Source organism: Trichechus manatus, unplaced genomic scaffold (assembly GCF_000243295.1).
Source record: "Trichechus manatus latirostris isolate Lorelei unplaced genomic scaffold, TriManLat1.0 scaffold00077, whole genome shotgun sequence".
In the NCBI taxonomy this organism is placed as follows: Eukaryota; Metazoa; Chordata; class Mammalia; order Sirenia; family Trichechidae; genus Trichechus; species Trichechus manatus.
Genome location: NW_004444013.1, coordinates 11,092,261 through 11,120,206, shown reverse-complemented (window position 1 = coordinate 11,120,206; position 27,946 = coordinate 11,092,261). Strand labels below are relative to the sequence as shown.

The 27,946-nt window shown below is 39.5% G+C and overlaps 1 protein-coding gene across 1 annotated transcript in view; it reads left to right on the top strand.

The window, feature by feature from the left end:
• LMTK2 (lemur tyrosine kinase 2) overlaps nucleotides 1–27,946 on the top strand; it is a 109,628-nt gene that overhangs the window by 505 nt on the left and 81,177 nt on the right. The gene's annotated exons all lie outside the window — the stretch shown is intronic.

Here is a 27,946-nt window from a genome sequence, read left to right as displayed (position 1 = left end):
GGGCTGCGCGCCGAGGATCGGAGGGCCTGGCGGGCTCGGGAGACCGGGGAAGCGAGTGGCAAGGCAGGTTTCTCCCGCAGGGGCGTAGGATGGGCGGGCTGCCTCTGGAGGGCCGAAGCGGGGGCGAGGCGACGACATCCGGGCCGGGGAGGGCGGCCAGCGGCGTGGCACGACCGACCCCTCCTGGAGGAGGCTGCGGTACTGGCACTGGACCTGTTGCCCGAACGTCCTCAGCCTCCATCACCCTGTTTGGCAGCTTTGCCTCCCTTTCCAGATGTCACCTGCCTCCTGTGCGTTTCTCACGTTATAATCAGAACCGTTTCTTAGCCGTAGTTATACTTAACGTGCAAATGACTTGGAGAGCAGTGCAGAGTTTCTCTCGCTCCCCGCCACTTGTTCTGAAGTTGTAAATTGATTTTAGACGCTCTGCTTTTTGTTCGAAGTGAATCTCTGAAGATGAGAAATAAACAACTCGACTACATGTGTTACTATTTTAAGAAGCCAGTGGCAGCCTTTGAATAACTATTGACAAACTGGTCTAAGGGTGATTTCAGTTTCTATTTTAACTACGTCAGTGTGTGATTTTTTTTTTTTCTTCCAGTTTTCTCAACCTCGATTTCATGTGGGGTTTATTTTCCTAAATAAAAACGTTAACTCAAGAAAGCATCCCCAGTTAATTTGCCAAAAATTAGGCTAATTTGCCACTGTCATCTGCTGCTTGTCTTTGAAATTGGAATAGACAGAAACTTTATAGATTGATAGAATTTTTGAGTTGAAAAAGACATTAAAGAATAATTAGTTCAAATTTCTTCGTTTTGCAGTTGAAGATACTTAGGCCCCAGCAGCCAAATGCCCTACCCAAGGTGACAGCTAAGTTGTAGGTAGAGCCACAACTAAAACTTAGGTCTTTAGATTCCCCTAGCTGGTGGTTTTTCTGCTTACCACTTCAAATCTTGTAACTGTTTAGGAATACTTTTGAGGTCAAGAGTTATTTTAGAATGATATTAATTGGGTACAAAATGTGGAAGTACTATCTTCAGTAAAGACATATTTTTCAAACAAATTACAGTGATACAGTGAAAGCCATAATAATTGCTCTTGCCCAAAGCCACTCTAAGTATGTCATTGAGTGCCTTTGGTTGAGTATTAAATGTTATCATTGTACCATGTAATGTAGCTCTAAATTTCTGCCACTGCCTTAGATCAAATATTTGTAAGGTGAATTCTGTTTTTTTGATCTGATAGATAAGACAAATGAATGTTGTTAAAAGTGTCTGGGCAGCCCAGGGTCACAGAAAAGTATCTGGAAAGTTATGAAAGACTATATGGAAAGATAATAGAATTGAAAATAAGCACTAGAATAGAATAGTGCATAAAGAGTATTTATGTGAAGCGGATTCAAGAAGGTGTCAGATGACTTTGCATGTAACTGAATTTTTATATTTCTGGAAAACAGATTTTTTGTGGGAACCTGTGGAAGCGTACCTGCCTGCAAACCTCTTACATGTTGTTTATTCTTTTGCTATTTTATAGAGGCATGAATTATTAAAAAAACTAAGCTCTATTGGAGTGCTGTAGAATAAAGCAATCAGAAAAATTATAGATAGAAATATCAAATCTTGACAGATTAAGCACAAGGAAATATTTCATAATTTATAGCAACTTTTGCATCCATTCTGATGCTTGGAGGGTGTGTGGTCAGACATGAGGCATATGAATGACAGGTACCAGTACCAGTTGCTTTTGAGTCAGTTCTGACTCAGAGTAGCCCCATGTGTGTTGAGACTAGAACTGTGCTCTGTAGTGTTTTCAGTGGCTGATTTTTCAGAAGTAGATCACCAGCCCTTTCTTCCAAGGCACCTCTGGGTGGATGTGAACCTCTAACCTTTCAATTAGCAGCCAAGCATGTTAGCAGTTTGCATCACCCAGGGACTCTGGAATGACAGGTACCTAAGGTTACATTCTGTGGAGTACACAGTCTACATAGATTAGGGAGTTTGTCTTTCCATCCAAAAGTGATTATTAATCCTGGTAACTGAGATGGATTCTTGATCAAGATATGTTAGATCAAGAAGAGTAAAAAACCTTTCCACTCATCTTAATATTGATTATCTAGAGACCTGTACTCCATTTTCAAATAAGGCTAGCCATTTTCAGGTAAGGATAGATCCATTGCTTAGGGTCATTTTGCCACCTTCATCTTATTCTTTCTGCTTCAAGTTCAGACTGGTTAATAGTGCCTTGGAGAAAGTCTGGCTTGTCAAAAATAAGCTGGAAAAAATACTTCTACCCTTTGCTTGGGGGAAAGAAATGAAGCAGTTAACTAACATTCAGCTTTTAATTTGAAGTTTATTTATCTAAGATGTCTTCATTATCCAAAATCCTTTCTAGGTTCGGAATTCATTCAGTCATAATAAAATTATGTAAATATGTGGATTGTGCTTGCCCTTCAGGCAAGCAGACTCTGGGATGCCCTGTCTAGAGCTTCTTTTCCTGAGAATCTGTATTTCTGCAAAGACTGTATTTTTATGAGACTGGGGCCTTGTTGGTCCTCACCAGGAAGCTTATGTAAAGGGGGAAAGTCCACTGTTTTCACACACATTTAAATGACCACACTAAGATTACAGTGAAAAAATTCTTTTCTCCAGATCATAGTTCTCTGAGGAAACATTTATGTGTCTTTTGTAAAATTGTCAGGATTCACAGCATAAATTAAGCCTCCAAATAAAGGAAGATCTTGTGTATGTGATGGCATCCTTTTAAGTCCACAGTTTCTCATTCATATTAGGATAGTGGTCAGACAAGGATACCCACATCTGTTTTGTCGCATATTAGGTCACAGAGTATAGAGGAAGCTTTTAGCAGTTCCAGATAAAGGACCTCATGGAAGTCTGTGTGAAGCCAGTGGGACTCAGCTACTGATTAAACGCCAGCTTGTAAAACTGGGGCTCTCCTTTTAGATTAAACAGACAGACTTTTATCTTGCAGAATATTTCTAAAGTGAAGGAAGCGCTTTCTAAAGTGTGATATTGTGTTTATTTTAACAGCTTCCAAGAAGTAAAAATTACTTTCAACAGGCTTTCCAGAAGAATTATTTCAGGATTGATGGCTACCAGGCTTGAGGTTTGATTGAGGTTGTGATTGCTGTAATTGCTTTTAGTTGATGATGTTTTTTGGTTAACTAAGTATGTTCATTTCAAGAGCAGAGATTTGTCCAACAGCTTTGTAGCTGATCAGCATTGAAATTACCATATCCCTACAATTTTGCTGATATCAGTGTGCCGACTGCTCATGCAATTCTCTTGAAGTTTAGAGAGTCCTCGGCCCTCTATATCCCCTGTAGGCTGTATCACTTAGATAACAGCTTTCCATATAATAAAAAGACATTGTAATGTAAGCAAAAGGAACCCTGGTGCTACAATGATTAAACACTCCACTGCTAATCAAAAGGTTGGCGGTTCAAACCCACCCAGCCACTTTCATTCTGCAGGAGAAAAACCTGGCAGTCTGCTTCCCTAAAGATTATAGCCAAGAAACCCTACAGGGGAAGTTCTAGTCTGTCACACAGGGTCGCTATGAGTTGGAACCAACTTGATGGCATCCAGCAACAACAACGTCAATAAGGGATGCCCAGGGTTCTGAAACAGTTAAACAAATGAGTCCTCAAAAAAAGTCCTTCTAGATGGACATATAAAAAGATTCCAGCTTTTCAGTCCAGTTGAGAGTAAAATTCATGAACCAGTTATAGGAGCTTGGGCTTTGGAATGAGGCCTGGGTATGAGGCTTTCTTTTGCAACTTAAATAGCTTTACAACCTTGGGTCAGTTACTTAACCTCTCTGAGCTTCTGAGAACTCAACAATTAAAAAAGGATATGATAATATCTACCTAAAGGGGTATTGGGAGCAGAGTGGTGACACGTCTGGTCCGGTGCCATGTCTGGTTATATATTAGGCATTTGGCAACATTGATATCTTCATTGCTTCAGATTTCTTCGTAAATGTGATGGCTGATCATAGAATTGATTAATGGTGGGAGGTAGGACTTCGAAGAAGGAACTCCTAGTGGTAGCTGTTTATCATGGAATGTCTAAAACTTACTCAATTTAAAAAATCTTTGTTACTCAAAATAACTCCTTATAGGATGGATGAAGAAGAGATACTTTAGAGAGAAATCTGGCTTATGTAAGCTGGTATTGTTACCTCTTGAAATTCATAATGTTGCTGTTTTATGCTAGACATTTCTAAGATTATCTGAGTTACTCTGCTTTCATATAATAAGCCTTTTTTAAACTCCAAGATGACTAAAGCACTTGCATGTGAACAGTTGCTGGTTTTAATTTACTCAGAGTAACTATGATCAATCTAAGTTTGTTGTTGGGTGCCATCAAGTCTGTTCCAACTCATAACGACCCCATGTAGTGACCCCATGTGACAGAGTAGAACTGTTGATGACATTTGTCTCAGGTGCCTGAAACTACACATTGGGAAGTGTCTCTTGTTCTCACTGTCTAGGCCAGTGTTTTGCAGTTTCTCCTCTCCCACCTACAAAAGTTGTCCTGAAGTACCAATTGTGCTCAGCTACTAACCGGAAGGTTGGTGGTTTGAATCCACCCAGGGGCACCTCAGAAGAAAGGCCTAATGACCTACTTTAGAAAGATCAGCCATTGGAAACCCTAGAGAGCCCAGTTCTGCTCTGACACACCTGCAGCCACTGTGAGTTGGAGTCCACTTAACATAAACTGGTTGGTTTTTTTGGTTTTTAACTACACAGGAGTGACTCTGTACCACTCTGCACCCCTGGGGCTTTGAAGGCAGGGTAATCCCTACATTTTGTTTTTGACAATTTGGCAGATTTTGCGTTCTACCATTCTACTGTGTAATATGTTTTAAAAGGTTTAAATTACCTTCAAGTCAAAAAGATGTGCCAGGACCATATGCAGTGGCTAGATTAACCCCTAGCTCCCTGCGTCCGTCCCCAGTGTGGGAAGCATTGGTCAAAGGGGGCTGTTGTTGTTAGGTGCTGTTGAGTCAATTTTGACTCATAGGGACCCCATATGACAGACTAGAACTGCCCCATAGGGTTCTCTTAGCTGTAATCTTTATGGAAGCAGATTGCCAGGTCTTCCATGGAGCTGTTGGGTGGGTTCGAACCGCCAGCCTTTCCCTTAGCAGCTGTGCACTTAACTGTTGCACCATCAGGGCTCCTTCAAGGGAGGCTAGCTCTCTGCTGTCCCTGCCTCCACTCTCTCCTCCCTTTGATGGCACTTTTATCTTAAGAGTTAATAGTTTATAAAATATGCTGTACAAATTCCCATCTTCCCTGGTCTCCATATATTCCCTTTGTTAGGAATGGCCTGTTTCTTTTCCTTGCTTCTCTTAAGTGATTTTTTCTTTTTTTTTAAAAAAAAAAAAAAAAAAACCCCTTGCAGGTCCAACTTCCCTTAAAAGACCTTTCTGCTGACCCAGCCCTTAGAGATTCCTCCTGACCCCTAGAGTATGTACCTGTGGAGCAAGATGTTCCCTGGGTACAGGATGAAAATATTGGAACTTAGGTTTTTATTTATTTTCATTTCATTATTTTAAATTTCTAGTTATGTGACTTTTTAAGATACAGACTATATTCTGTAGTTTATGAGACTATATTCTATAGTCCCTGAGACATTTTTGGGGTTTATAAATAAACAAATTTACATGAAATGGAAGGAAAGTAAAGAAAGTTTTCTGGTAGACTGTGTGATCAAAAAACTTTTGGATTCATTGTACCCTCCAACCTTTTACACTTAGCAAATAACACTTCAAGTTGTTGTTTGTCTAAGTCCTGATTCTTCACCTAGTTTGCAAGGATTGTGTCTTACATTGTTGGTATTTCTAGAGTTTGTATGGTATTTTCCAGCTTGTAGACATTCAGTCAGAATTCCTGAGTGAGGAAGATGAAGGTGATACCAGGAAACTAAGTTTCTCCAAACCAGTGCTCCAGTGTGTGTTACAAGGAGAGGGTGCAGCCTGTCATTCTCCTGTGAACTTTTCATCCAGCCTGGAATGAGGCCATTTATAATTTTTTATAATAATAAACTTTTTCTTTTGGAATAATTTTAGATTTACAGAAAAGTTACAAAGATAGTACAGAGAGTTCCTGTATTTCCCTCACGCATTTTCCCCTATTATTAACATCTTACTTTAGTGTGGTACATTTGTCACAACTAAGGAACCAAAGCTAATACATTACATTTAAATAAAGACCATACTTCATTCAGATTTCTTTAGTTTTCCCCTAATGTCGTTTTTCTCTTCTGCTAGAGTTAGTCATCATGTCACCTTGAGCGCCTCCAATCTGTTTCTTGTTTTGGATGACCTTGTCAGTTTGGAGGAGTACTGGTCAGGTATTACTGTAAAATGTCCCCCCTCTGGAATTTGTCTGATGTTTTACTCGTGACTATACTGGGGTTATGCATTTTTCAGAGAAAGTCCGCAAAGATAAAGTGCCGTTCTCATCACATACGGGTACGTGCTTTCGGCATGACTTGTCACTTGGTCAGCTGACTGAGGTGGTGTTCGTTAGGTTTCTTCACTGTAAAGTTTCTTTTCTCTCCCCTTTCCATACTATTCTCTTTGGAAGGAAGTCACTATGTACAACCCACACTTAAAAGTGGGGAGTTATGTTCTACCTCCTTGAGGGGGGATGTACCTCCGTAAATGATTTGAAATTCTTCTGCAGGGGATATTTGTCTGTTCTCCTTTATTTAGTTATTTATTCAGTCATTTATATCAATATAGAGTCATAGATATTTATTTTGTACTTTGGGTCTGTTGCGGAAAAATTACTGAAAACAAAATCTACTCCCAACACAGAAAACCTCTCCACAAAACTCAAAGAGAAAGGACAGTTTTATTATTGCATAAGCATTAAGCCAGAATATGATGCATCACAGCCTATCAGCTAGAGAGATTGCAAAGATATTCATGTTTTCAAGATAATATTGTTAATTTTCTAGAGTCTTTATGGCAGGAGGTAGATTTGCAATTTGGGGCAGGGCTTCCTGAGGTAATGCTAATCTCCTTTCTGAAGGGTAGAGAGGATCACTTGTAGTTTCATTTTAAAGAGGTGGCTGCCAGACCCTTGAGGAGACCCCTTAGATTTGTATACTTCTCTAAGAGACAGAAAAAGAATTTACATCTTTAAGAGACTGAAACAATTTACAATGACAAGTTATCTAAAGTGAATTCTGAAACAACAGGGGAGGAGGGAAGCCTCTTGCCTGTTTTCAACAAGGAGAATTAAAACCTCTTGCTTTCAGGTCTAAAGGAGCCCTGGTGGTTAAGCACTCGGGTGCTGACTGAAACCTACCAGCCACTCTGAGGGAGAAAGATGTGACAGTCTGCTTCGTAAAGATTATAGCCTTGGAAACCCTATGGGGCAGTTGTACTGTGTCCTGTAGGGTCACTGTGAGTCAGAATCGGCTCGACCGCAGTGGGTTTAGGTTTTATTTTCAGGATATAATCCAGTGCTATTTTGTTGTTCAGATTGTACCTGTTTTGTATATTGGTAGCTATTTCACTTGACTCCTGTGTCCCTTTGTCATACCCTATCTTTTTTTTTTTTTGAGCTCTTCTTTACTTTCTTGCACACAAGAAGCTCCAAGATCTAGGTGCTGGATTTGCTCATTGCTGCTGCAACATTACTGTAGAATTTTGATCCTCAAATTCCATATGTAATCCTAGTCCAAAAAAGAAAAGAGAGAGCGAGAGCCCTTTTGGAGGGGCAAAGGAACTCTTAGAGACAGATGACTTGTCACTTGGGTGTTATTTGCCCCAAACACCACTATTAATATTCTAAATCTCATGTTTGTGATACCAACTGCATTATAATTGATTTAGGAGATAATGTTGAAGGCATTATTCCCTGTCCTAGAATGTGACCCATCTGGAGCTGGATTCAGAGGGACCCACAGGGACTCACAAGGACACATCAACTGGGCTCTTGAGTTATAAAGACAATACCTGGGACAATCTTGGAAAACATCTTTTAGGGAACCTTTCACATAAATCATAAAACAGCACAAAAGACCCATGTATCTTCCACTCTTATCTTTTCCTATTAGTGAGTAGTAAGATTTGTTGGAGCAACAAATTCAGTAATGGACTGTCATTACTGAAACCTGTACCAATGATTGTTAAGAAAGAATTCAAAATTAGATTTTTCACAGTTTCTAGCCATTATATGAAAAGCTGAAGCTTTCGATGGTTTTGCGCATTTGTAATATAAATAAATACTGATGACAGACATGGCTCTGGCAGCACGCTTGTCCATTTCCCACTTTTGCCTCTTTGAATATATACCGAATAAAACTTTTCTTTTTCCTTTATTAAACTTTATAATGTTTTTACCCTACAGCATAATAATATGGATAGAGTCTTTATTTTGAGAGCAAGACATATATGTACAATTAAAAAAAAAATACCCATTGCTGTCGAGTCAATTCCGACTCATAGCAATCCTGTGGGACAGAATAGAACTGCCCCATAGTGTTTCCAAGGAGTGACTGGTAGATTTCAACTGCTGACATTTTGGTTAGCAGCCATAGCTCTTAACCACTGTGCCGCCAGGGTTTCCATGTGTACAATAGACCTGTTTGATTCCAGTAGCAGTCTGATGTCTAAATCTATGAGGGGAACTTCTTGACTTAAGAGTTTAGCTGGAGAAAAATTACTTGGGGGAACGATGGTCTTCCAGCATTGGAAATTATTGAAAGGGCTTGTAGACAGTTCTGTGTAAAAGTTCTGATATAATTGATGGCAAGTCTCTTGAAGCGGATGAGGTGCTGGAGACTTGTTTTGGTCTGATAATGGAACGTTTCTTTTTTTTTTTCCCCCATTTTTTTTGTTATTGAAAATTTCAAGTATACAAAAGTAAATAGTAAAATGAACCCTGTTGAAGAGGAAAGTTAATAACAGACGTCTTGCTTTGATTTTAAGGTTTTTCTTATCCACCAAACCAAGTATTAACCTAAAAAACCTGACCCAAACTGCAAAGGTATTGATTGATTTGGTTTCTCCCAGAGGCTGCTCTACAGCAGTGTAAATTGGTCTTTTTCTGCTAGAAAAGGACAGTCACAACAAAACTATTACCTCCCGATTTAATGAAAAAGACTCTGGCTCTCATTTAAATCTCAAGTAGGTACGGCTGCAGGTGAGTGGAGGGCCAGAGATGACATTGTGACCTGATACCAGTTGACCTCAGTAAAAGAGGGAGAGCAGGGTTCAATCAATCATGTTAAGATTAGCTAGTGGTTGATCTGTTCTCTTTATAAGCTTCATTGTAAGCAACCTAAAAAAAACAAAAACCAACCCATTTCCATTGACTTATAGCAACCCTGTAGGACAGAGTAGAACTGCCCCATAGGGTTTCCAAAGCTGTACTCTACACGGAAGCAGACTGCTACATTTTTCTCCCAAGCAGTGGCTGGTAGGTTTGAACCACCAACCTAACCACTGTGCAGCCAGAGCTCCTTGTAACCAGACTACTTCAAGCCATTTGCTTTTTTTGGGAATCAGAATGGTCTCCCTTTATGCATTTAGAATGATTGCTCAGAATAAACCTTAGGATTCAATTTCTTTGAGTTTCGATTAATTTTAACAACCTCATGTATCCATCACCCAGCATCCACAATTTTTATCTGTACCCTGCCACTGCGCCACCCCCCCCATCGGTTTGATATAAATCCCAGCCGGGCTATCAGTTTCAGCCAAAAACGTTTCAGGAAAAAGTTAGGATGTTTTTACCTAACAAGATACTTGCATCTAGATCTCCTAGGTATTTGCATATTCCTGGGCCCCAAACGATCCCTGGTGATGCAATGGTTAAAGCTCTCAGCTGCTAACCAAAAAGTCAGCAGTTCAAACCCACCAGCTGCTCTGCAAGAGAACGACGTGGCAGTTTGCTTCCATAAAGATTTAGAGCCTTGGAAACCCTATGGGGCAGTTCTACTCTGTCCTATAGAGTCGCTATGAGTCGGAATTGACTCGATGGTATGGTTTTGTTTTTTGGTTTGGTTTGGGCCCCAAACGAACCAGCTGAATCAGAATTCTGGATGTAGGCCTGGAAATCTGCATTTCTATTGCTTTTCTGGTGATCTCCCCCCACACAAATATTTTATATTCTACTAGAGACAAAATAGTAGTAGTTATTTAAAATAAGTCTGTTGACTTGTGTAACTAGTAAGATTCAAGGATAGAAGAAAAAAATTAAGTATTAAAAAAAATTTGTTGTGTTTTTGGTGAAGGTTTACAGCAGTTCAGGTTCTCATTCAGCAATTTCTGTACAGATTGTTCAGTGACATCGGTTACATTTTTTACAAGGTATGAACATTCTTATTGTTTCTGTTCTGATTGTTCAGTTTCCGTTAATCTGGTTTCCCTGACCCCTTAAGTTCTCATCTTTGTTTTAAAGTAATTGTTGACAGTTTGGTCTCATATAGGTATTTTTTTTTTTTAAATTGTGCTTTAGGTGAAAGTTTACCTTGCAAATTAGTTTCCCATTCAAAAATTTATACACAAATTGTTTTGTGACTTAGGTTGCAATCCCCACATTGTATCAGCACTCTCCCTCTTTCCCTTTCCACCCTGGGTTCTCTGCATCCATTCATCCAGCTTTCCTGTTCCTTCCTGCCTGTCTTTGCTTTTGGGCAGGTGTTACCAGTCTGATCTCCTGTACTTGATTGAACTAAGAAGCAGGTTCCTCACGTGTTATTGTTTGTTTTATAGGCCTGTCTAATCTGGCTGAAAGGTGGATTTCAGGGAGTGCCTTCAGTTCTTAGTTAGCAGGGTGTATAGTTGATTTTTTAAAGGAGCACAGTACTTATGGGTGATATTCATTATTTCATGAGCAATTTAAACATTTTAAAATTTTAAATTAATGTCAACACCTAGAATCTGAAGCGATTGCCAATCCTGACCACCATGCGTGAATATTGTTCTGAAGAATCTTCCTGTGAAAAGTAGGAATGTTGCTATGACCACATAGGAATTTAAACACTTCAGGACAGAACATGTTACAGCTGTATTTTTTTACTTTTTATTTTCTCTTTCACTTTAGTCCCTTTTGTGGAAGTCAGTATAAATAATAGCCTCTAAATTTTGTAAGTATCTTGTATAAATTACCGGTAAAAACTGTGAGCCAATATAGCCTGACAATCAGATGCTGAGACTGTGAGCCGAGAACTTCGTGGTATCGAGGTGTCAACTCTGCTATGCTGTGGTTCTGCCTGTTGCCATGTGGGCCAAAGAGGCAGTTGACTTAGAAGGACTTAAGCTGGAGCAGATATAGTAATATAGTGACATTCTTAATTCCCCAGGAGCTGTATGTGCATACTACAACTCATGAGAACCCCCAATTCTTGACCTGTACGATAGCTTACAGTGTAATATCATGCCTTTAACATCTTGTTTTTAAAAAGTTTATATTTCTAAGCTAATTGATCTTGGTATAGCCTAGGATTTGTAGTTTATTTTGTCTTTTTCAGTAGGAACTTTTTTCCTTTGGCTAGTTGATAATGTTTGCTGTGGATATATTGATATGTACAAAATATTCTTATAATGAGCTAAAGAAAGCAGACTGTCATGGATTGAATTGTGTCCCCCAAAAAAATGTGGGTAGCAACTTGGCTAGGTCATGATTCCCAGTATTGTATGATTGTGTTATCTGATGTGATTTCCTTATGTGTTGTAAACTCTACTAGTATGATGAGATTATATGTGGTCTCCTCATGTGTTATAAATTCTGTCACTGTGATGAGGTTATACTGATGAGGTTGACAAGATTAGTGTCTTAATGCAATCTCTTTTGAGATATAAAAGAGAGAAGTGAGCAGAGACACATGGGAACCTCATACCACCAAGAAGGCAGCGCTGGGAGCAGAGCACGTCCTTTGGACCCGAGGTTCTTGCACAGAGAAGCTCCCAGACCAGAGGAAGACTGATGACATGGAACTTCCTGCAGAGCCAACAGAGAAAGCGTTCCCCTGGAGCTGACACCCTGAATTTGGACTTGTAGCCTACTGGACTGTGAAGAAATAAACTTCTCTTTGTTAAAGCCATCCACTTGTGGTATTCCTGTTAGAGCAGCACTAGATGACTGAGACACAGAACACGTGTCTCTGAAACTGCTACATTATACTGACTGTATAATCAGTTGAGTTTGATTAAGAACATCATAGGCTCATATACTAGTACAGATAATTCAGGATTCTGTTTTTGTTTGTGGCAGCATATATGCCTTGGGTAGGAGAAAGCAATTTAGTTACAAGCATCTACAATAGTGATTTTTGAGGGAAGATGCCCTTATTCAAAAGTGAAACCACTATAAAGTAATTTATAAAGTTTGTGTCTTTTTTTTTTTTTTACCTTTTTGTTTTAACTGTGGTAAATACTATGTAAGAAGTCGTTTGCCATTTGAACATTCTTCACGTGTACAATTTAGTGACATTAGTGATGTTTATCATGTTGTTTAACCATGACCATTATCCGTTTCCACATTTTCCTGTCACCATTAACAGAAGTTCAGTGTCCCCTGAGGGCCATGTCTTTCCCCTACAGGTTCATAGTCAAAGCCCCTCCTGAAAAAAAAAAGGTTTTTTTTTGGGCAATACTGAACAGGAGACTTGAGTTTGACATGACCTTTAATTATATATATAACTTTATAAACTTTAATTATAGTAACTAAATTAAACCCTGGTGGCATAGTGGTTAAGAGCTATGGCTGCTAACCAAAAGGTCGGCAGTTCAAATCCAGCAGGTGCTCCTTGGAAACCATATGAGGCAGTTCTGCTCTCTCCTGTAGGGTCGCTGTGAGTTGGAATTGACTCGATAGCAACGAATTTGGTTTTGGTTTTCTCTAGTAAGTAACTTAGAAGATAAAGGAAGATGAGTTTGCAGTCATTTTGCACATTTAAAGTATCTATTTTAACTATCTCGTCATTATAAAATTTTATAGTTTCAGCTTTTTATTAAAAACTGATCTACTCGTTGCCTCTCATATTAGCCACTAAGTTTACAATATTTTTTACGTTGTAAATTCTTCCTCAGAACCCTCAATAAATTAAACCAGTGCTTCTTTCAAAAAGAAAAGAAACAATCCCTCTCCCTGTTCCTACCTGGCAATTTGCCTCTGTACGATGGTTCTCAATATAGGCAGCAGCTGGTACTTTCCAAGGATGCAGCCTGCCGGTGACTGTTACTAAGATGCATCCCCCAGACACTTGAGTGCTAGGAAAACAACAGACATACCAAAATAGTCCTGTCACTTCAATTAGTGTTCTTTAAGAAAAATAAAATTAGCTTCAACAAAAGATCTTCTAATCACCAACATTAACCATACAGGCACTTGGTAGGCTTATGCAACTTTGGAGTCATAAATCCTTGTATATAAAGTTCTAGAGCTGAAGCTCTGGTTGACAAATGAAGACACTGAGGCCCAGATGAGTTAAGTAGCATAGTTGATTCCATGCCACCAGAATTGGCAAAGGTCATTCTAGAATGAGGGATGCTAACACCCAGTCTACCCTGTTCACCAACCTGGACTGTCTCAGACTTTAAAGAACACCCATATTATTAGTATGTTGCACACACATATACCCACATGTGGATAGACTAATTCCAATAATTCCTCCTGTGGATATTTATTTCTGTTTACTATCTAAAAGTACTGAGGTGAAATTTTAAAATACTTATTATGTAATTGATTCTTAAAGTACTAAAAAAAAAACCTTCATATTGAAAATTAGGAAAATAATTTATAAATTAGTATAAAATTTATGTAATAGGAATTCAGTGTATATCTTTTTCCATAAGCTTTATTCTACTTTTTTTTTTTTATGAATAACTCCCTTAGTACAAGTTCTCAGGAATAGTTAAAAAAAAAAAAAAAAGTTAGCCTTTTATGGTTCTTTTGTTATTAATTGCCATATTTCTCTCCATGGTGCTTTTTAAAACGCTTTCCTCCTTTGCTTCCTGTGACAATGTTCTCTTCAGTTTCTCCGTCAGCCTCTAGAACTTCGTCTTTCCTGTTTCCTATTCTGCTGTTTCTTTGTCTCATCCCTTAAATGTTGTTGTTTCTTAACTCCTTGGCCCTCGTTTCTTTTCCTTTTCCCTCTCTCCTTTTTCTCTCTGTTGGAAATTATAATTTTTGTCAAATAATGCATGTAAATAGCTTAAAAAATTAAATAGTTTTTCAGGGTTTATAATAAAAATAACAAGTCCCTGCCCTACCCCTCCCTATCCTTACTGTCTGTGCCTCCCAGGGCACTTTCCTTTAGCAGTTTTTAGTCATATTGCTAAATATTCTGCCACTATTTTTTGGTTTGATTAGATACTGGGTTTGGTGGCACAATGGTTAAGCATTCAGCTGATAACTGTAAGGTTGACGGTTCAAACCCACCCAGCAGTTCCGTGGGAGAGGGACCTGACCGTCTGCTTCTGTAAAGATTACAGGCTGCGAAACCCTATGGGGCAGTTCTACTCTGTCACGTGGGGTCATTATGAGTCAGAATCAACTCAGTGGCACCTAACAACGACTATGGAAGAAGAGGATTTATATATTCACACACATGCATACACACATTTTTCCTATTCTCGTTATAGTTATTTAAACTCTGGTTAAATCGCTATTCAGGGTTTATATTTTTATGACTCTATAAATATTATTCACAACTGTGACCCTGTAGTCCTTCTGATGATTAAATTCCTTTTACAGCTTTGTTTTCCCGGATTTGCCCTCTGTTGTTTTGTTAGCTTTTTATGTACGTATCATTAATTCATGCCACATTCTTCAGCAGAAGTTGAATCTCCTCTCAGCGTGTTTGGCTGATCTGTCATTGGGCCCTGTTGGAGTGGTGGCTTTCCAGTGATCTGATTTCCTTTACTATGTGCCTCTTTTATCCCCCTTGTTGGCAGCTTTTAAGATGTTCTTTATCCGTGGATTCTACAAAGTTGCACAGATTTGTGGTGCTTGATGTCCTTCTAGCTCAGCATCTCCACTCGGTAGATCTCAGACTTCTACCAGGGCTGGGACGAGGATAGTGAGATCTGATTCTTTTTTAAAGATTCCTACCTATCCTGCTGTTTTGAGCTCCCCTCCCCATTCCTGTCTTTATACGTACCTGGTGACTTCAATTTGCGGGCCTTTCTGGGGTTCTCCACTGTGAATTGACTTGTGTCATGCTAGTTTTCTCTCCTTGAGTCTCAGGTTTTCATTTTCTCTGGTCTGTGAAGTCAGTTAACTAGGTGTGGAGTGGCTTGGTGGTTTCTAATCCATTCTCATCTGAACTCCTAATTACAGATATCGCGTCTGTTCCAGTGACTCCTGAATTTATTTCTCCATCTTACTCTATCTCCTACTCTCCTGTCTTAAATTTTAATTTGGGATTCACCTGAGTGTCTTGAGGCACCTAATTATATTTGACTAACTTGTCATTGATTTATTTTTCTGGATAATATAAAGACACATTAGCTGGAGCATCATCAAATAGGAAGCCCTGGATAACCTTGCCTTTATGTGCCATAGAAGCTTGTCAAGGGCAGTGTTATGAGCAATTTGTGGCATAGTTATGAAGAGAGTACTTAAAAAAACTATTATGGAGAAGTTTCAACATACGCAAAAGCAGACAGAAGAGTATAATGAATTCTCTACACCCATCCACCAGTCCCCACACCCATCCCTTATGGCCAGTCCTGCCCCATCCACACCACCATACACTTCGTCTCCTCCCTGTTATTTTGAAGCAAATCCCAGATATATTGTTTCATCCATAGATATTTGAAGAGAGAACTTTTAAGGACATACTGCCTAAGAACACGTTTCAATTATATTATCAAGAATTTAAGTTAGACCTTAAAAAGTTAGGTTCTTCATGCTGGAAATTTTAAAGGAAAAGGTACTTTCATTTTTCTAGGATACTTAAGGTCTGCCCTACCTGGGAAGTAAGGAACAAACATTTAGGTCACTTCCTATTCTCTTGTTCTATTATACAGAGATTGTATCAGCTAGGTATTGTTAGGAGCCCCGGTGGTGCAATGGGTAAAATGCTCAGCTACTAACCGAAAGGTTGGCAGTTCAAACCTACCAGCAGCTCTGTGGGAGAAAAGACCTGGCGATCTGCTCCCCTAAAGATTACAGCCTAGAAAATCCTGTGGGGCAGTTCTACTCTGTCCTGTAGGGTGGTTATGTATAGAAATCGACTTGACGGCACCTAATAACAACAGGTATTGTAAGTCTAATGTTGTCATTGATTTGCGGACACGTTTCTACAGATTTCAGTGGGAACTTGTATGGAAGAACAAAACCTTAGCGGGACCCTGAAGTGACTGTTTGTCAGGGAAGAAGCCCTGGAAGCTGGCTCTGAGTTTCTGCTTCTAGGACTGTTGTTGTGTGCTGTGGAGTTGATTCTGACTCACGACTCTATGACAGAGATGAACGACCCCACAGCGCTTCTGGGACTGTTGTGTGCTGTGGAGTTGATTCTGACTCACGACTCTATGACAGAGTTGAACGACCCCACAGCGCTTCTGGGACTGTTGTTGTGTGTCGTCAGGTCAATTCCAACTCACAATGACCCTATAGGACAGAGTAGAACTGCCCCATAGGATTTCCTAGGCTGTAAGCTTTAGGGGAGCAGATTGCCAGGTTCTTTCTCCTGCAGAGCCACTGGCGGGTTGGAACCGCCGACGTTTTGGTTAGCAGCCGAGCTGTTAACCATTGTGCCACCAGGGCTTCTCTTCTGGGACTAGAGTCTGCCTATTCCTGAGCTGGCTTCTTGGGCCTCAGGAAGATCCTGACTCCAAGCTGTTAAAAATCCTAAGCACTGTAGATTATGCACCAACTTACTATAATAACGACTTAATTAAGATGCTAATTTGAAAAGTATTATACAGTGTGTCATCATTTTCGTGGGGCATGGGGCACAGAAGTCTGATAGAAGTCATCTAAACTTGACCTTCCTTGGACCAAACTGTGCCACCTTAGATTAGCAAAATTGTGGCAGTCTCTATCCTAGTTGGCGTTTTTAAAATTGAAATGAAATGAACCTTTGATAATAGATTTTAATGGAATGGGCTGAGAGAAACCAGTAGCTTTGTATAAAATGATCTCATTCACAGGTATTCAGTCAGCACTCAATTATATAACCTTTCTCTAATACGAGAGAACAGTTGGGCTGGCTGACCTTGAAAATCACTTTTGAACAAAGAGGAACACTCACCGTTGTGATTAGCACACAGTGCAATTTATTCCTCTAGGCTGTTGATATTCTGGCTGAAGGGTCCGTGGAATCTCTGATTCATCAACTACATCGTCATTGCCCTGTTTACTGTTCTCTGTGGTTGAGTATATTTAGCGCTATATTTATTTTCTCTTTCCTTTCTACTATTAGGATACATGAGGGAGAGTCAAAATTATTTAATGTTATAAACAGATACATTGTTACATTAAGAGACAAGGGAAACATTCAGTGACTTAAGATCCTGTGTACAGGAAACCTTTATGATAGGTGGGTCTGTAATTTTGAGGTTTTAAATAAAAACGTACAGTCTGCAATGATTGTCCAAATTTTCTCACCTAGTGTGATGACAGGAGGAGCCCTGGTGGCAGAGTGGTTGAGAGCTGTGACTCCTAGCCAGAAGGTCAGCAGTTTGAATCCACCAGCTGTTGGAAACCCCATGTGGCAGTTCTCCTCTGTCCCTTAGAGTCACTATGAGTTGGAATTGACTCAACATCAACTGGTTTATGATGATAGGAGCCCTGGTGGTGCAGTGGTTAAGTGCTTGGCCGCTAACGGAAAGGTTAATGGTTTGACCCTACCTGGCAATCTGCTCCATAAAAACTATAGCCTAGGAAGCCCTATGGGGCAGTTCTACACAGTCCTGTAGGGTTGCTCTGAGACGGAATCAGCTCAACACCAACGAGCAACAACAGTATGATGATGATTCATTTTACTAAGTCTCTGTGATACAAAGCTACTTGTAAGCGTGTTGGAAGAAGAAAGTGGGCTTACTGGTGGTACTCAGATTAAAAAACAAAAACAAAAAAAGCCAGACTGTATTTTATAGGTGGACTTTATGTCAGGACCACTTTGGAAGAGTGCTGGTCTAGTATCCCTCAGTTCCTGAGTTTCTTCTGTCCAGTTTACCCTTTCAGCCCTCTGCTCACTAGTTTTAATTCTCAAGTAGGCACATAAATCTCCCATGTGAATTTCCTGAAAACAGATTAGGTATGTAAGTACCTGACACTGGCTTTGACAGCTATATAGCTCTTTCCCATTGCCAAACCACTGGGGCCTGGGAAGACACAGAGGAAGCCAGTGTATACTTACCTAGTGCTGCTGAGAATGGACCCGGACCAGTGGGGATGACGTTTGTAAATTAATAGATTTACATAGTGTTCAGACAAAACTAATTTAGTCACATCTTAGAAGGCATCTGTTAAGATTCCTTATTTTACAAATGTCAGAGAAGAGGCCCAGGGAACTTGGTCAGCCGAACAGGAGAGCCCTGCTCATGCCTGGGCTTTCTCCACAGTCCAGCAGCACCCTGGGGCTACCTAGGAGGAGAGGGTGTGCCTTTGGGTTCTTCCTTTGCTAGCACAGAGTGAAACTATGATGTTTGCCAGCAAAGCGAGACTATAGGAGGAAGTGGTGTGTATAAATAAATACTCGTTTTCACAGGTGAGCATAAGTTGGGAAAATTCACTTTTTAAGAAAACTTATTTTTTAAAAAAGACAACTCAGTAGTTATACTGCTAAACATGAACTGTAAAATGGGTAAATACAGAATGTTTGTGGGAGTTCTTCGAGACCTGGGGAAGGAATATGTGATGTACTTTTAATAGTGGAAAGAGAAGTACCCCAATACCATGTACACTAGGGTATGATTAGTAATGGAAAATCGTTGCCAAGTAAAGATAAAATTATGGAAGTAGTACTATTTTTATAATCTTATGTGTTTAACTCTGAAAACAAATTTACTTTCTTAGCCACTAGGTTGATTATGGATCTCTGTCTCTTTCTCTCTCGCTTTTTCTTTTGTGTCCTTCTCTCACTCATCTTTCCCTTTCTCATGCCCCTCATTGTTGTCTCATGTACTTTTTTCTCTCCTTCAGTCCCCTACCCTTCACTTCTGAGTGCCAGGCACTGTGCAGGGCTCTGGCGAGTCCTTGGTGGATTAGACAGGCCTGACCACTGACCCCATTTACCTTGCAGTCTAGTGGGGAAGACAGATGGGCATTTAAAATATACAGTATGATAACTACTGTGATAAGAAATATAGGGTGTATTGGGGGCCCAAAGGCAGGGGCATCTAACCTGTGGGACATGAAGGATAGTTTCCTGGAGACAGGGAGGTCCAAGTTGAGATCTGAATGGTGAAGATGGATTGGAGGGGAGGAGGCATTGTGGAGAGAGTTCCTGCTAGAGGAGAATGGAAACTTGAAAACTATGAAGTGACAGAGGAGCTCTGTGTAGATTAAGACTGTAATGGGCAAAGTAATGGCCCCCAAAGATTTCCATGTTCTAATCCCCAGAACCTGTGAATGTTACCTTACCTGGCAAAAGGAACTTTACAGGTGTGGTTAAAATGAAGGACCTTGAGATGGGGAGAGTATCCTGGATTATCTGGGTGGGCCCAATCTAATCACATGATTTCTTAGAAGCAGAAGAGGGAGGTAGAAGAGATGCAACTTGACAAGGACTTAACTGGCAGTGATTGGCTTTGAAGATGGAAGAAGGGAACCTTGAGCTAAGGAGTGCAGCGGCTTCTAGAAGCTGGGAACTACCCTCAGTTTACATTCAGCCAGAAAACGGGGACCTCAGCCAATAACTCTAATGAGCCTCCGGAGGGAACATAGCCTGTTGAAACCTTGATTTTAGCCCAGTGAGACCTGTAGCAGATTTAAGACCTACAGAAGTGTAAAATAATAAATTTGTGTTGGTTTAAACCACTAAATTTGTGGTAATTTGTTAATGGCAGCAGTAGAAAACTACAAAGATCAGGCAAATACAAATTTAGATTCTAAGATCGCTAAACACAAAAGGAAACCACCGTAAATGAGAAAATGAGCAGAAATAACAGGCAAGGACTTCAAATGTTGCAATTACTAGATAGAAAATGTTTAATAATCAAGTTCTGGACTTCTTAAAAAATGAAAGATAGGATAATCAAAGTTATCAAGCAACCAAAGACTATTAAATGGCTGGATATTGTTGAAAAGAAACTCAACAGTAATTTAGAAATGAAAGATATGATTGACATAGAGAAAAAAGCAAAATGGAAAGATCAAATAACCTATAGGCTAAAAAATCCATTGCTGTTGAGTCGGTTCGGACTCACAGTGACCCTATAGGACAGAGTGGAACTGCCCCATATGGTTTCCAAGACTGTAATCTCTGTCTTTTTTCCCCCTAAATTTCATTTATTTTATTGTTGAGAATATACACAGCAAAACATATACCAATTCAACAGTTTCTGCATGTACAGTTTAGTGACATTGATTACATTCTTTGAGTTGCACAACCATTCTCTCCCTCCTTTTCCACGTTGTTCTTCCCTCATTAACATAAACTCACAGCCCCCCCGAGGTTCCTATCTAATGTTTCAAGTTGCTGTTGTCAATTTGATCCCATATAGATAGTTCTTAAAAGAGCTTAATGCTCAAGGCAGACATTTTTTTTATTAGTTAAAGTAAACTATTGTTTAATTTTAAGATGACACTGTAGTGGATATTTTTGGTTTAAGGTTTAAATATTATCTCAGGGCTATAGTTTCAGGAGTTCATCTACTCTCCATGGCTCCAGAAAGTTTAGAGTCCATGACAATTAGAGATTCTGTTCTGCATTTTCCCCTTTTTGATCAGGATTCTTCTATGGAACCTTTGATTAAAATGTTCAGTAATAGTAGCAAGGCTGTAATCTTTTTTTTTTTTTTAATTATACTTTAGATGAAGGTTTACAAAACAAATTGATTTCTCATTAAACAATACACATATTGTTTTGTGACATTGATTGCCAACCCCACGACACGTCAACACTCTTCCCCTCTCGAACTTGGGTTCTCCGTTACCAGCTTTCCTGTCCCATCCTGCCTTCTTGTCCCTGCCCCTGAGCCGGTGTGCCCATTTAGGCTCGTTCTGTTTTGTGGGCCTGGCTAATCTTTGGCTGAAGGGTGAACCTCAGGAGTGACTTCAGTACTGAGTTAAAAGGGTGTCTGGGGGCCATATTCTTGGGATTTCTGCAGTCTCTGTCAGGCCAGTAAGTCTGTTTTTTTTTTGTGAGTTAGAATTTTGTTCTACATTTTTCTCCAGCTCTGTCCAGGACCCTCTGTTGTGATCCCTGTCAGAGCAGTCGGTGGTGGTAGCCAGGCACCATCTAGTTGTGCTGGACTCAGTCTGGTGGAGACTGTGATAGTTGTGGTCCATTAGTACTTTGGACTAATCTTTCTCTTTTGTCTTTGGTTTTCTTCATTCTCCCTTGTCTGGACGCAGTGAGATCAGTGGAGTATTTTAGATGGCTGCTTACAAGCTTTTAAGGCCCCAGATGCTACTTACCAAAGTAGGATATAGAACATTTTCTTTATAAGTTATGTTTTGCCAATAGAGCTAGATGTCCCCTGAGACCATGGTCCCCAGCTCTCAGCAAGGCTATAATCTTTATGGAAGCAGCTGCCACATCTTTTTCCTGTGGAGTGGCTGGTGGGTTTCAACTGCCAACCTTTTGGTTAGCAGCCAAGTGCTTAACCACTGTGCCACGAGGGCTCCCAGTCTGTAGGCTAAGAGAGAATAAATGATGGGGAGGAAAATCTGAATAAATTATCCAGAATGCAGGACAGAAAGACAGTAAGATTAGTATTAGGACAAGGACATACAAACAGACCAGTGGACCTTAGTAGAGCCCCAGATTGTTCACATTAATGATGATATTGTAGATCAGTGAGATGGGCTACTCAACAAATGAGGTTCAGACAGCATTTATATATATGGAAAAGCTGAAACTGGATCTCTACCTCACACCAAACACAAAAATCAGTTCCTAGTGAATTAAAGACTTAAATGTGAAAGTAAAAACTTTAGAGCTTTTAGAAGAAAAGATCTTATAAATAACTTTGTAGAGTATCTTCATAATTTAAGGGTAGGGAAGTGTAGCTAAATGGTACAAAGAGCAAACCATAAAAGAAAAACTTGACTCTGAAATTCAAAAACATTGAAAAAAATGTTTATCAAAAAACACCTTAAAAAAAGTGGAAAAATGTTTGCAGCACGTGTAACACATGTAAGTACAAAGTATTTGTATCCAGAATATTTGTAAACATTCTTTATATATATTGGAAAAAAAAACCTAGTAGAAAACTAGGCAAAAGCAGAAACAGCCATTTCACAGAAGACGAAACAGAAATGGCATATCTGTCTGTGGAAAGATGCTCAACTTCAGTATTCAGTTACATGCAGATCAAGGCCTTAGTTGAATTCTGTCTTGGTTGCCTAGTGCTGCTATAACAGAAATACCACAAGTGGATGGCTTTGACAAAGAGAAATTTATTTTCTGACAGCCTGGTAGGCTAGAAGTCCAAATTCAGGGTGTCAGCTCCAGGGGAAGGCTTTCTCTGTCTATTCTGGAGGAAGGTCCTTCTCATCAATCTTCCCCTGGACTAGAGCTTCCCCGTGCCAGAACCCTGAGTCCAAAGAACACATTTTGCTTTCTTGGTGTTATAAGGTCTCCCCGTCTTCTCTGGTCACTTCTCTTTTTTATATCTCAAAAGAGATTGACTCAAGACACAATCCAGTCTTGTAGCTTGAGCCCTGTCTCATTAATGTAACTGCCACCTATCCCACCTCATTAACATCATAGAGGTAGGATTTACAACCCAGGAAAATCACATCAGATGACAAAATGGTGGACAGTCACACAATACTGGGAATCATGGCCCAGCCAAACTGATATACATATTTTTGGGAGACACAATTTAATCTATGACAGATACCATTTTATACCCACTTGGTTGGCAAGAATTTTAGAAAGGACTTTTCATACCAAGAATAGGCAAGAATATAGATTGTAAATTGTTACATCTTATGTTTTTCTATTTAAACTTTTGACTGGAAAATGTCAAAGGTAGACTAGATGGATCATATAATGAATTCTCATGTTCCTTTCACCTAGCTTGAGTAACCATCATCTCATGGGCATCCTCTTTCATTCTGCCCCAGATACTTTCTCTACTCCTTATACTTTTTTTTTTTAACCCCTCATACTCTTTTGAAGCAAATTCCAGACATTGTTGAATATTTCACTCTTTAAAAGATAAGGACTATTTTTCTCTTTTGTCTTTTTTCCTCTTTGCTTTTAACTAGGCATTTGGCCCTGAGTGTTTTTCATAGTCTGTATTTTGCTGATTAAGGAGCCCTGGTGTAGCAACAGTTAAGCACTAGGCTGCAAAGCGAAAGGTTGGCAGTTCGAACCCACCTGGCAGCACCGTGGGAGATAGACCTGGTGATCTGCTCCTATAAAGATTACCGCCTAGAAAACCGTATGGGGATGTTGTTTAACATGTCCCACCATCTGTTTGTATTTCCTGTAAATTGGTGTTTGGATCTAGAGGCCTGGTCAGATTCAGGTTTGATATTTCGTTGTTTGTTTGTGGCTGTACTGTTTCATAGGTGGTGGTGTGTTTTTCCATCAGGTGGTACATAATGTCTGATCGGTTTTTTTTTTGAATTATCAGCCATTGATTATCACTGTCTAGATCCCCTAGGGATTGCAAAATGCTTGTATTCTAATTTCACCATTCCTTCATTAGTTAATAGCTGCTGTACTATTATATGGAGCCTTGGTGTCGAAGTGGTTAAGTGCGTTAAGTGCTTGTCTGCTGACCAAAAGATTGGCAGTTGCAACCTACCAGTCACTCAGTGGGAGAAAGATGTGACGGTCTGCCTCCATAAAGATTTACAGCTTTGGAAACCCTTTGAGGTTGCTATGAGTTGGAATCAACTCATTGGCAGTGGGTTTGGTTTTGGGTTTTACCTCATGGTTCAAGTCATTAGGGAAAGGCCGGGTAGATCCTTAATTCTCTCTCTTTCTCTACCTGTTTTTTTAAAAAATGGATTGGTTCACCAGCATTCTATAGCAGTGACCAATTCAGAGTGCTGTGATTGTTTTCTGATAACATTATGAACTAATGGAGCATGAATCAGAATCGACTCAATGGCAGTTGGTATTCTGGTAATGGACTTAAACTACTTACTATGTTTCAGTCTGTTGCACTTATCTTTATTGGTGCTCAAATTGACCTTCTGTTTGGGCAGTCAGACCTCCTTAGGTTTGCTCCTAAGCCCTTTGATAGGATCCTGGTAGTCTTGGATTGTATCTAGTATGTTCCAGGTTTGTCTTGTACATTTTCTACTTTAAACCTGGTATCAGTCATTTTCCCCAGGAAGAGGGGTTTCTTGTAAAGTGGGCCTTGGCGTCTGGGGTCTTAAAAGCTTGCAGGCGGCCTCTAAGATGCATCCATTGATCCCAACCACCTGGAGTAAAGGAAAATGAAGAACACCAAAGACGCAAGGAAAGTATTAGCCCAAGAGACAGAAAGAGCCACATAGACCAGAGACTTCATCAGCCTGAGACCAGAACTAGATGGTACCCGGCTACCACCGATGACCACGCTGACAGGGAACACAGGAGAGAGTCCCAGATAGAGCACAAGAAAGGTGGGGTGCAGAACACAAATTCTAGTAAGAAGACCAGACTTAATGGTCTGACTGAGACTGGAGGAGCCCCAGAAAGCATGGCCCCCAGATTGTCTATTAGCCCAGAACTAAAACAATTTCTGAGGCCAACTCTTCAGACAGGGATAGGACTGGACTGTGGGACATAAAGTGATACTCGTGAAGAGTGTGCCTCTTAGCTCAGGTAGATACAAGAGACTTAATGGTCAGCTTCTGTCCAGTGGTGAGATGGGAAGGCAGAGAGGTTTAGGAGCTGGTTGAATGGACATGTGGAAAGGAGGGGTGTGCTGTCAGAGTATGGGGAGAGCAATTAGAGTCACATAACAATGTATGTATGAATTTTTGTATGGGAAAAATAAAAAAAAATAATAAAGTGGGCCTTGGTTTCTTTTAAGGTGAAATGTTTATTTTAGGATCACAGTCTTGGACAGAACAGTGGGACTGCTTATTCATTGCTGGTGTTACAACTACTGTAGAAAACAATTTGGGACTGTTTTGTAACATTAAACTTTAGTATCACTGTAGTCTAAGCAGTTTCCCTTCTAAGTATATACCCTAGAACAGGTACCAGCCAACTGTAGCCTGCGGTCCGCAGCCTGCCCCGCTGTCTGTTTTTATATGGCCACGAGCTAAGAATAAGTGTTAACATTTTTAAATAGTTGTAAAAAATAATTATAATATTTTGTGACAATGTGAAAATTACGAAATCAGATTTTAATGTCCATAAGTAAAGTTTTACTGAAAAACAACCATGCTCGTTCCTTTACATGTTTTCTCTGGCTGTCCTGGTGCTAAAACAGCAGTGATGAGTAGTTGCGACAGAGACCGAATCACCTGCAGAGCCTAAAATATTTACTGTCTGACCCTTTACAGGAACAGTTTCTCGACCTCTGTCCTAGAAACTCTTAAACCTCTATACCAAGAGAAATGTTTACTGCATTGTTTGCAGTTGTCAAAACAATAAAAAATGAAATAAAGGAAACAACCTCAAATGTTCATTGTCAGGAGAATGGATAAATAAAGTAGTATATTCACACTATGGAATATTATGCAGAATTGAAAATTAATAGATGGCAGCTATGCATAACAGCATGGAAGTATTTTAAAATGTAATATTTAGAAACAAAAAGCAAGTGGCAGAAGACAGTACCATATGATCCCATTTTTATACAGCTCAAAAACATGTTGTATATATTGTTTAGAAATACCTGTGTATGTAATAGGAAAAAAAATACGGGAATAATAAACACTAAGTTCAGGATAGTGGTTAGCTCTGGGAGGCAGGCAGTAAAGATGGAAAAGGGAAGGAGCAGATAGTAGGTGCCCAGGTGGTAGGGATGTGGGTGCTTTCTAGGGCTTCATAGCTTACATACATTACATGAATACTGTGTATCAAATATTGTATTAAACCATAAAATATAAAAGAATAAATGAGTATTTTCAAGGCTATCTCATAATCTCTCACTTGCTTTCTTGAATGGGAGGAAAAAACATGGATTAACATTTAGTCAGCCAGGAGTTTTGCTTAACCCTGGTGTGTGCTGATAGAACTTCATGTCTGCCCTGAGGATGGGTAGTTGATAGCAGCTACTCTGGAATATTATTATTATTTACTTTCAGTCAATTTGAAATGTTCTCTTTAAATTGGGTAGGATTATAAGCAGAATCACAATAATGTTTTGGCTTTGTGAGTGCTAAGAAAGACACTTCTTGATGTGCAAGAAATTATGTAAAATGTTGAGGTACGTGTGATGATGGTACTCCGCTTTCCTGTTTGGCACAGATTTCTGTTTTTTTAAGCTTCCTAAAGTCCATTGACCTCTTCATAATGCACACTGTTTACACTTTATCTCCAGCTAAAAAATGACTTTTTACCTTGTGGCGTGATTTGTTTTTTCCTTTTTCATTGGCTCGCTGGTATTTACTGAAGATAGTTATTATATTACAGAGTGTTAGATTGTATACATGCAAGCTAAAAGTTGAACTTGTCTCTGATTATCTCTTCATTACCCTTTAGAAACACGACTACTAAAATGTACACACACTGATGCTGTCCTTGTTTCCTTTATTAATAAACTGCCTAATATTTACCTGGTAGAGAGTAGCAGTATTCCTACAGAATTGAATTACCAGGTTAAAGACATTTAACAGACTCAGTTTATAGTTGAAATTTGCAACCCAGCTTTAGGAAGAAATTTAAAGTATTTTCTCAAGCACTGTATTTACAGGCATGTGCCGCGTAACGTCCGTTTGGGCAACATCTGACTGCATATACCTTTGTGGTCCCATAAGGTAGTAATAGAGTTCAGAAATCCCTATCGGAGAACAAGATGTAGCAGATGTAATCGGATGAAGCAAATGCAACAGCTTCCTGCATTAAACACGTGTCTCATGTCTCTTGTATACAAAGCGATTGTGCTGCCAGGCGTGTAATGGTACAGTACGTATATAACCTATAATACATATGCCTTGATAGTCATAATAAATGCCTTATGTCACAGGCTTATGTATGTACTGTAGTATACTTTCTGTCGTTATTTTAATATGAATTTTCCCTACTTACAGTTGCAAAGTTTATAATAGTGTATGCTTCGACTTGTAGGCAGCAGCATCCAATCTCGTGTATTGTGAGTCTCTTGAATGTTATAGCGTTATCTCTCTCGTTTAATTTTCTTTTGAAAATATTACCATGAAGTGCATCATGGCTCCTAAATGCAGCAAAACCAGTGCTACTAGTAGCAGTAGCAAGAGGCAAAGGAGATGGGTCGATTTGGAAGTGAAACAAAAGGTTATTAAACAACATGAAGGTGGAAAATCAGTGAATGCTAATGCTCTCTCCATTTACGATAATGTTGGCTGTTGGCTTTGTATAAATGCCCTTAGTTATGTTGACGAATTTCCCTTCTAGTCCTATTTTACTGACAGTTTTTATCATGAATGGGTGTCGGACTTTGTCACTGTACCTTTTTTGCATCAATTGATAAGTTCATGTGGTTCTTTTATTTATGTGATGGATTACATTGATTGTTTTTCTAATGTTGAACCATCCCTGCATACCTGGTATGAATCCCAGTTGGTGAATTATTTTTTTGGTATGTTGTTGAATTCTATTGGCTAGAATTTTGTTGAGGATTTTTATGTCTATGTTCATGAGGGATATTGGTCTGTAATTTTCTTTTTCTTTTTTTTTTT